We start from the raw sequence: 9,848 nt of genomic DNA on the forward strand, positions 1-9,848 counted from the left end.
GTATCCGGTGCCTCGGCTAAGGAAGAGGCCTCCTGCATGTCTCCCCAGCCTGGTGAGTCCTGTGCCTGCTTCCTAGAGCCAGGCCTCTGGCTGTGTGTCTCCCACTCCTGTGACGGCTCCATTGGGCCATCGAAGCCTTTCAGTGAATGAATTCCATGGAAGAAGCTCTTGCGGAGTGTTTGATTTCCATGGCCACGAAGCTCGTCCAAGTGATGGATTCCATTTGGCAAGAAGCCTGCCAAGCTGCACTGTACTCCCATGGCTAAGTAAGCTTCGCTCCGGGGGTCGATGACACTATCGGCACTCGAAGCCTGCCTGAGATGGCCTTCTTCAGCCCGGCCAGAACTCGCAGAAGACCGGCCCGTCCCAGCCCCGGAGCCTCCAGAACACAGACGGCCTCCAGCCGGGAGCCTCCAGAGACGGCCTCCAGCCCGGAGCCTCCAAAGACCGCCCTCCTGTCCGGAGCCGCCAGAGTGCGCCCTCTCTGTCCGGAGCCGCCAGAGTCACCCTCCTGTTCGGGGTCCGCTGCGAGGGTCCCCCTCACTCCAGAGGCGCCACCTAAGTGGGCCAAGACTAAGGTGGAACGCGGGGTCTACGTCCGCGCGCAGAGCCGCCATCGCTCCGCGCGGATAGTTTGCCCACCCAGACCCTCCCCTATAGTCTTAGTTTTTGCGGCCGGAGTCCGCACCTTTGGGGGGGGGGTACTGTCAGCCCCCGACTTTATTTATATTTTGTTTTCTTAGTTTTTTGGTAGGTCCAGGGTGTGACAAGGTTGGTTTGTTTAGTTTTTGTATTGTCTAGGGGTTTGTTCAACTGAGGCAGCAAGAGCAGAGCGGCAGCGTTACGAAGGAACTCGTCTAGCAAGGAAGCCCGAGAGGCAGCCCCCAAATTTTTTTTGGGGTGGGGCACACGGGGGTGTGGCGAGTCAGGTTGGAGACCGGAGCCAACTCCCCGTGCTTACCGTGGCGGGCGTCGTACTGGTCAGGCACCGTGTTATGCGGTGGAGCGCACGGTGTCTTCCAGTGGCGTTGCACAGCCGGTGCGCTATTCCAGCTCCCCGAACTCAGCCGGGCTAGAGTGGGCATCCAGCCAGGTGGAGGATGCCGGCTCAGCGCATCTGGCTGCCAGTACTCTCCTACGGCCCGGGATCTCCTGCGCACGGCTTCTGCCGCACAGTGTGTCCGGTGCGTCGCAAAGCCCAGTGCCATCCTGTTCCTCGCCCCGCGCATCTGCGGGCGAAAGGGTAACCATCCAGCCAGGAGGGTTTTGCAGCTCTGCGCTCGAGACCGCAGTGCGCCTCCCCGGCCCAGTGTATCCGGTGCCTCGGCTAAGGAAGAGGCCTCCTGCATGTCTCCCCAGCCTGGTGAGTCCTGTGCCTGCTCCCAGAGCCAGGCCTCCTGTGTGTCTCTCCACTCCTGTGACGATCCATGGCACGAAGCCTCCAGTGATGATCCATGGCAAGAAGCCTCCAGTGTTTGATCCATGGCACGAAGCCTCCAGTGATGATCCATGGCAAGAAGCCTCCAGTGATGATCATGGCAAGAAGCCTCCAGGGGTGAGACATGGCACGAAGCCTCCTGAGACGGCCTCCAGCCCGAGCCTCCAGGCGCCTCCAGCCGCGGAGCCTCCAGAGACGGCCTCCAGCCCGGAGCTCCAGAGACGGCCTCCAGCCGGAGCCTCCAGACGCCCTCACTGTCCGGAGCCGCCAGAGTCGCCCTCCTGTCGCGGAGCCGCCAGAGTCACCCTCCTGTTCGGGGTCCGCTGCGAGGGTCCCCACTCCAGAGGCGCCACCTAAGTGGGCCAAGACTAAGGTGGAGCGGGGTCTACGTCCCGCGCCAGAGCCGCCACCGCGGTGATAGTTGCCCACCCAGACCTCCCCTATATCTTTAGTTTTTGCGGCCGGAGTCCGCACCTTTGGGGGGGGGGGGGTGGTACTGTCACGCCCCGACTTTAGTTATATTTGTTTTCTTAGTTTTTTGGTTAGGTCAGGGTGTGACAAGGTTGGTTTTGTTAGTTTTTGTATTGTCTAGGGGTTTTGTCAACTGGAGGCAGCAAGAGCAGAGCGGCAGCGTTACGAAGGGACTCGGCTAGCAAGGAAGCCCGAGAGGCAGCCCCCAAATTATTTTTTTGGGGTGGGGGCACACGGGGAGTGTGGCTGAGTCAGGTTGGAGACCGGAGCCAACTCCCCGTGCTTACCGGGGCGAGCGTCGTACTGGTCAGGCACCGTGTTATGCGGTGGAGCGCACGGTGCTCCAGTGCGTGTGCACAGCCCGGTGCGCTACCTTCCAGCTCCCCGATCAGCCGGGCTAGAGGTGGGCATCCAGCCAGGTCGGAGGATGCGGCTCAGCGCATCTGGCTGCCAGTACGTCTCTACGGCCCGGGATATCCTGCGCCGGCTCTGCGCACTGTGTTTCCGGTGCGTCTGCAAGCCCAGTGCATCCTGTGCCTGCGCCCCGCATCTGCAGGGCGAAAGTAACCATCCAGCCAGGACGGGTTTTGCAGGCTCCTAGCTCGAGACCTCCAGTGTGCCTCCACGGCCAGTGTATCCGATGCCTCTGCCTAGTACACGCGCTCCTGTATGTCTCTCCAGCCTGGTGATGTCCTGTGCCTGCGCCTAGAACTAATTACCCCCCCGCCACCGCCACCAAAGTGGGGGGAGCCAGAGGCGGAGGGGGGTCTACGTCCCGCACCAAGAGCCGTCGCCGTAAAGGAAGCCCACCCGGACCCTCCCCTTTAGAGTCAGGTTTAGCGGCCGGAGTCCGCACCTTTGGGGGGGTCTGTCACGCCCTGCCATAGAAAGGTTTTTATTCTCTTTTGCTTAGGCCAGGGTGTGACTAGGGTGGGCATTCTAGTTTCATAGTTTCTATGTTTTCTATTTCTTTGTGTTTGGCCGGTGTGGTTCAATCAGAGGCAGTTGTCTATCGTTGTCTCCTGATTGAGACCATACTTAGGTAGCCCTTTTTCCACCTGTCTTTGTGGGAAGTTGACTTTGTTTAGGGCACATAGCCTTTAGCTTCACGGTTTGTTTTTGTAATGTTTTTGTTGTTTTGTTCGGACGTCATTTTCATTAAATAAAGAAAATGTACGCTCACGCACGCTGCACCTTGGTCCTCTTCTGTTAACGGCCGTGACAGATATGGACTCGTTTTACTGTGGATATAGATACTTTTGTACCTGTTTCCTCCAGCATATTCACAAGGTACTTTACTGTTGTTCTGGGATTGATTTGCACTTTTCGCACCAAAGTACATTCATCTCGAGGAGACAGAACGTGTCTCCTTCCTGAGCGGTATGATGGCTGTGTGGTCCCATGGTGTTTATACTTGCGTGCTATTGTTTTGTACAGATGAACGTGGCACCTTCAGGCATTTGAAATTGCTCCCAAAGATGAACCAGACCTGTGGAGGTCTTACAATTTTTTTCTGAGGTCTTTGCTGATTTCGTTGGATTTTCCATGATGTCAAGCAAAGAGGCAGTGAGTTTGAAGGTAGGACTTCATATACATCCACAGGTACACCTCCAATTGACTCAAATGAGGTAAATTAGCCTATCAGAAGCTTCTTCAGCCATGACATAATTTTCTGGAATTTTCCAAGCTGTTTAAAGGCACAGTCAACTTAGTGTATGTAAACTTCTGACCCACTGGAATTGTGAAACAGTTAATTATAAGTGAAATAATCTGTCTGTAAACAATTGTTGGAAAAATGACTTGTGTCATGCACAAAGTAGATTTCCTAACCGATTTACACAACTATAGTTTGTTAAAAATAAATTTGTTATGTGGTTAAAATGAGTTTTAATGACTCCAACCTAATTGTATGTAAACTTCCGACTTCAACTGTACGTAGTTTTGACAGATGATTATCAGAAGTTAGCTGCTCAAACTGACAGTTTTCAGGCATGTGTCTGGAGGAGTGAATGGGACTAGGTGAGGTTAGGTGGTGGAACAGCAGGTGTCTGGAGAAGTGTGGGACTAGGTGAGGTTAGGGGGTGGAAACAGCAGGTGTCTGGAGGAGTGACTGGGACTAGGTGAGGTTAGGTGGGGAAACAGCAGGTGTCTGGAGGAGTGAATGGGACTAGGTGAGGTTAGGTGGGGGTCTAATAAACTACTTATATGACCTCTGTACTCTCCTCCAGGCAGGAAGATAGGTGGGTGGCTGGAGACACATCCCAGGGTGCAAGTCAGGTACTTCACTGTGTGTGTGTGTGTGTGTTCGCGTGCGTGCGTGCATGCATGTGTGTGTAGGTTGAGACAGAGAGACAGACAGCGAGAGACACAGAGACACGAAAGCAGAGAGAGGAGAAAGAGAGTGAGGGAGAGAGAGAGACAGACACAGAGAGAGAAAGAGAGAGACAGACACAGAGAGACAGAGAGGGATGAGAGAGTAGAGAGAGAGACAGACACAGAGAGACAGAGAGGGAGAGAGAGAGGTAGATAGAGAGACAGACCACAGAGAGACAGAGAGAGAGAGGTATAGAGAGAGACAGACACAGAGAGACAGAGAGGGGGAGAGAGAGGTAGAGAGAGAGAGAGACACAGAGAGACAGAGAGGAGAGAGAGAGGGTACACAAAGAGACCGGAGAGAGAGAGAGAGATAGAAGAGAGAGACAGACACAGAGAGACAGAGAGGGAGAGAGAGAGGTAGAGAGAGGACAGACACAGAGAGACAGAGGAAGAGAGAGAGAGAGTGGAGGAGGAGAGAGACAGACTCAGAGAGACAGAGAGAGAGAGAGACAGACAAACAGGCAGAATGAGGTAAGGAGCAGACCAGCTCGGCTTGGCCAGAGGGTTGAAGGGGGTCTGATGGAATATTAAATATTACCTGACTAACCCACACACAGATGTTCACAATTACGGCTCCAGAGAATTAATGAGAGCAATATGGCAAATCAAATAAAAGTTTATTCGTCATGTACACACGTTTACATCAGTTATAAACGGTGCCGTGAATTGCTTACTTGCAAGCTCCCTCAACAAGGCAGAACAAATATCAATAATAATCAAAAGTCTATTGAAAATAACAAGTAAGTAAGAAGGTTAGTATGCATAGTAATAAAATGGGTATGTACACAATAGGATATACAGTATCAATAATGAATGTGCTATGTCAAGTATTTACAATTTAAAGTGGATTGTGTCTCATAGATAGAGAAAATAGTATAGAAATAGACAGCAGTGTTGATGTGTGGTGTGGTGTGTGGTGTGGTGGTGTGTGGTGTGTGGGTGGTGTGTGTGTGGTGTGTGTGGTGGTGTGTGTGGTGTGTGGTGTGTGGTGTGTGTGTGGGTGTGTGTGGTGTGTGGTGTGTGGTGTGGTGTGGTGTGGTGTGTGTGTGTGGGGTGTATGTAGTGTAGTGTAGTGTAGTGTAGTGTAGTGTGTGTGTGTGTGTGTGTGTGTGTGTGTGTGTGTGTGGGTGTGTGTGTGTGTGGGGGTGTGTGTGTGTGTGTGTGGTGTGTGTGTGTGTGTGTGTGTGTGTGGTGTGGTGTGTGCAGGGTTGGGGATTAACTGATTACATTTAATCCGTTACTTGTAATCTGATCAAATGAACACTGTAACTATAATCAGTTACGTTACCATCTCTATGACGACATTTGTTTGATTGATCCTTTTTGGTTTCTAATGCCTCTTAAGCAGAAAGTCATCCAAAAGTAACTGAAAGTAATATTACGTTACTGAGTGTGTGGTTGTGTAAGGTTTGAATTTGTGGAGAGTCAGTGATCCCACGAGGGGTCATTTTCTAGCCTCACCGATTGAGTTATTAGTTCTGGAGCAACTGCTTCAAGCACATGAGAAAGAGTAGCAGGAGAAGATCTCATGGCCTACTATAGGAGTGTGTGGGACTTTACATGTACCACTAGAGAATCCCCAAATAGGTGCCCCTCTGCTGCATGCTGATGTATTTAGCCACTGAAGGTCAATTGGGACTCTCACACTAATAAAATCAACCGCTGAATATAAACATTTCTTCCTCTGAAACAGTTCCTTAGATATGTATAGGGTTGAAAAGGGAGTGTATATTACTGTAAACTTTCTAAGTTTACCAGTAAACTACCTGAATTTTGGTAACTTTCAAGGATTTTATGTAGTGTCCCTCCAGATTATCACAGGTGTCTGTAATTATCACTGGCCCTCTGTGTGGCCTTATCACATGTACAATATAAGAAATAATGAAATACAATTATTATCAAATAGATTAATAGAATGACAAAGCTGCAAAACATTATCCTAAATATAAACCATTAACTTAGTGAATACCACTGGTGTTTAATATGAGCGTTTCAGCAATAAATATCCTTTGAAATGTTTTTTACATAGGTTTAAATGTAACTATGTCAATATGTATTGTCCTTTTTAGCCTGGAAACTGGTGGCAGTTGTGAAAGTCAATAGTTGGAAGAGTTGCAGAGTTCATTGAAATAATGGCATTGTCTTTTTTCATTAATTAGGCTATTTTCTCTTCAATCATATGGTCTATCTACTAGAAAATATGGACACAGATATCAATACTGCATCTCAATTTTTTTAAAGTAAGTTATTAAAGTATAAATGATCAAAGTTATGATAGATTGCGATAGATTTTCTGTTAATTACCAAAATTACAGAAGATTCTGGTAACTTTTGTAAATTACTGGTAGCTTTGCAACCCTAGGCATGTATTAGTCACAATGCACACAACTTCCAGCCCCCCCCCCCCACCCCCATTTAAGGATGTCATCATCAAATAGTTGTATTTGATAGGGGTTGACCCCTTCTTAAAGACTATCTCCCACCAAAACATTAGATTTAACAACATATGTCTGATAAAATGTATCTCTACAGATATGTATGGGGCATGGAGTCCTCCTGTGCACAGCAACATCTCCCAGACAATAAAGTCACGGTCAAGGAGCACATTCCTGTTGTGATTTATCTGAATGAGTTACGCCAGGGGGATTATCTGTACTCTAAGTAATAAATCATTGATGAAGGCCCATCGTTTGAAGCCAAATGAAGGATCTGCATCTCTTCATTTATTTCAGTTTTTGAGAAATTCTTGAATGGGATCCAAAAAGGGATTAGCGTCAGACTGTAAACTAGCTTCAGTAACAGAAGGGTTCAGATGGCTTCTCTACTCACTGAGGTGCGGGTTGAGGGATGAGCTTCTGTCTGTGTCTCTGGTTGTCTGCCTCTGGCTCTATTTGAGGCTGACTTTGGCCTAGATTCAATCAGATGAAGTGTTAATTAACTGGCGATAGCCGACACCCGCARAGCTGATGTTTTTGTGATGTCGGAGGTGGAACTGCGTTGGAGCTGTCCAATCCGTTAGCAGCTGCTCTTCTGATCATTGTCACAAAGCCACACCCGTCCCACTCGGGTTAGAAGTTCAGAATGAGAACGTGTAGGCTATAATGATGTTCAAATCAAAAATCATTCAACTAAATAATGAAGATTTCTACCATCTTACATTCCAGTGTTCGTAAACAAGGACGGATGGGATTCCGTAAACAAGGACGGATGGGATTCCGTAAACAAGGACGGATGGGATTCCGTAAACAAGGACGGATGGGATTCCGTAAAACAAGGAGGGATGGGATTTTTCTTAAACAATAGACCTCCACAACATCACAGCCAGAAACATATTCTTTATTGAAAAACAATACCCATATTTCTTGACAAACACACGCACATGACAAACGCACGCACACGTACACAAACACACACATGCACACTTTTCAGACCATAATTTGTCTGCACTGGTCCCACAGGTTCTGTTGGGTTTTGGTCCATCTGATACGGGTCTGGGTCAGGTATGGGCCAAGTCTGGTGCAGGTCTGGGTCAGTACGGTGAGAACAGAACTGATGTATGTGCCGTACGGAAAGGTCCTGGGGCGGGATGTAACAAGGTCTGGGGGAGGGCCTGAATCTGAAAGAGGGCAGGGCCAGMTGTAGGGGCAGGGCGCAAATGAAACGGGGACAGGGTTGCCATGGCAGCAGCAGCAGCAAGGGAGAGATGGCGCTGTAAGAGGCACGAGGCGAGAGGCTTCYCCAAGTCCTGCTCCTTCCTCAGAGCGATCCCAACCTGGAAACCACAAACAACATGATCAAAATCTTTCTACAACTGTTCTACAGTCTGATCACCACCATACAGCTATCACATGTTCCACAATCAGTCCACAACAATCAGTCCACAACAAAACATCCAGTAAAGTACTGCCACGACTGTGTGGCTAAGCACGACTCCAACACCATCATTAAGTTTGCTGACGACACAACACTGGTAGGCCTGATCACCGACAACGATGAGACAGCCTATAGGGAGGAGGTCAGAGACCTGGCAGTGTGGTGCCAGGACAACAACCTCTCCCTCAACGATGAGACAGCCTATAGGGAGGAGGTCAGAGACCTGGCAGTGTGTTGCCAGGACAACAACCTCTCCCTCAATGTGAGCAAGACAAAGCAGCTGTRCGTGGACTAWAGGAAAAGGAGGGCCGWACCGGCCCCCATTAACATCAACGGGGCTGAAGTGGAACGGGACGAGAGTTTAAAGTTCCTTGGTGTCCACATCACCAACGAACTATCATGGTCCAAACACACCAATACAGTCGTGAAGAGGGCTCAACAACGCCTATTCTCCCTCAGGAGACAGAAAAGATTTCACATGGGTCCACAGATCTTCAAAAAGTTCTACAGCTGCACCATCGAGAGCATCCTGACTGGTTGCATCACCACCTGGTATGGCAACTGCTCGGCATCTGACCGTAAGGCGATACAGAGGGTAGTGTTTACAGCCCAGTACATCACTGGGGCCAAGCTTCCTGACATCCAAGACCTGTTTACTCGGCGGTGTCAGAGGAAGGACCAAAAAATTGTCAAAGACTCCAGTCACCCAAATCATAGACTGTTCTCTCTGCTATCGCACGGCAAGCAGTACCGGAGTGCCAAGTCTAGGACTAAAAGGCACCTTAACAGCTTCTACCCCCAAGCCATAAGACTGCTGACCAATAATCAAATGGCCACGGGCCGACTATTGTACATTAAACCCCCCCCCCCCCCTGTTTTACACTGCTGCTAAGTCGCGTTTACCTCGCACTGAACTTGTACCCCTGCACATTGACTCGTACCGACCCTGTATATAGCCTCATTATTGTTATGTAATTTTTGGTACTTTTTTGAATTTGATTTTTTAAAACTTTAGTTTATTTAGTCATATTCTTCTTAACTCTATTTCTTGAACTGTATTGTTTGGTTTCAGGGCTTGGTAAGTAAGCATTTCACGGTATAGTCTACATCTGTTTTCGGTTGCATGTGACAAATAAATTTGATTTGATTTGATAATACAATAATGTGGTACTGCAACTGACTGGTGCCGTTGGGGCGGTAACTAATACGGGCTAAACTTGGGCTGGCTGGCTTCCCTGCTGCGCGGTCTTTATGTCTTCCTACTTTTGAATTGTGCTTAGGAGAGAGGGCGGGGGGGGGTAGACAGAGACAGACACAGAGAGAGACCCAAACGTAAGAAAAGCGGACGTAGTACAAGACTGTGCATGAGAATAGGCCGTCGGCAGGACTACCGGCCTGCAAGAGGAGAAGACAGGCAGGCGGCGCACTAGCCCACGAAAAAGAGGGTGGAACTGTAGCCTGCACTTCCGAACCGTCCACCAAGTGTAGAGACCATGAGTAGACCACAGTTCACAGATACACAGACCACAACGAAGGTGAAAAAAACACATAAGACCAAATTTTGTAAAACTCCCATATGATACAAACAATACAGTGTGCATCACAGCAGCAACATTTGTGACCTGTTACCATAAATAAAAAGTTCATTTATTTCCCTTTCGTACTGAACTTTAACAACTGTATATAGCCA

At 49.0% G+C, this 9,848-nt stretch overlaps 1 long non-coding RNA gene across 1 annotated transcript; it reads right to left on the bottom strand.

The window, feature by feature from the left end:
• Positions 1-7,600: 7,600 nt before the first annotated feature.
• LOC139023377 (uncharacterized) lies at positions 7,601-9,417 on the bottom strand. Its single transcript, XR_011474511.1, has 2 exons — positions 9,336-9,417; positions 7,601-8,057 (listed from the first exon to the last, which is right to left on the bottom strand). It is a non-coding gene; the product is annotated as an uncharacterized lncRNA (long non-coding RNA).
• Positions 9,418-9,848: the final 431 nt, after the last annotated feature.

This window comes from Salvelinus sp. IW2-2015, linkage group LG31 (assembly GCF_002910315.2).
Source record: "Salvelinus sp. IW2-2015 linkage group LG31, ASM291031v2, whole genome shotgun sequence".
Classification (NCBI taxonomy): domain Eukaryota; kingdom Metazoa; phylum Chordata; class Actinopteri; order Salmoniformes; family Salmonidae; genus Salvelinus; species Salvelinus sp. IW2-2015.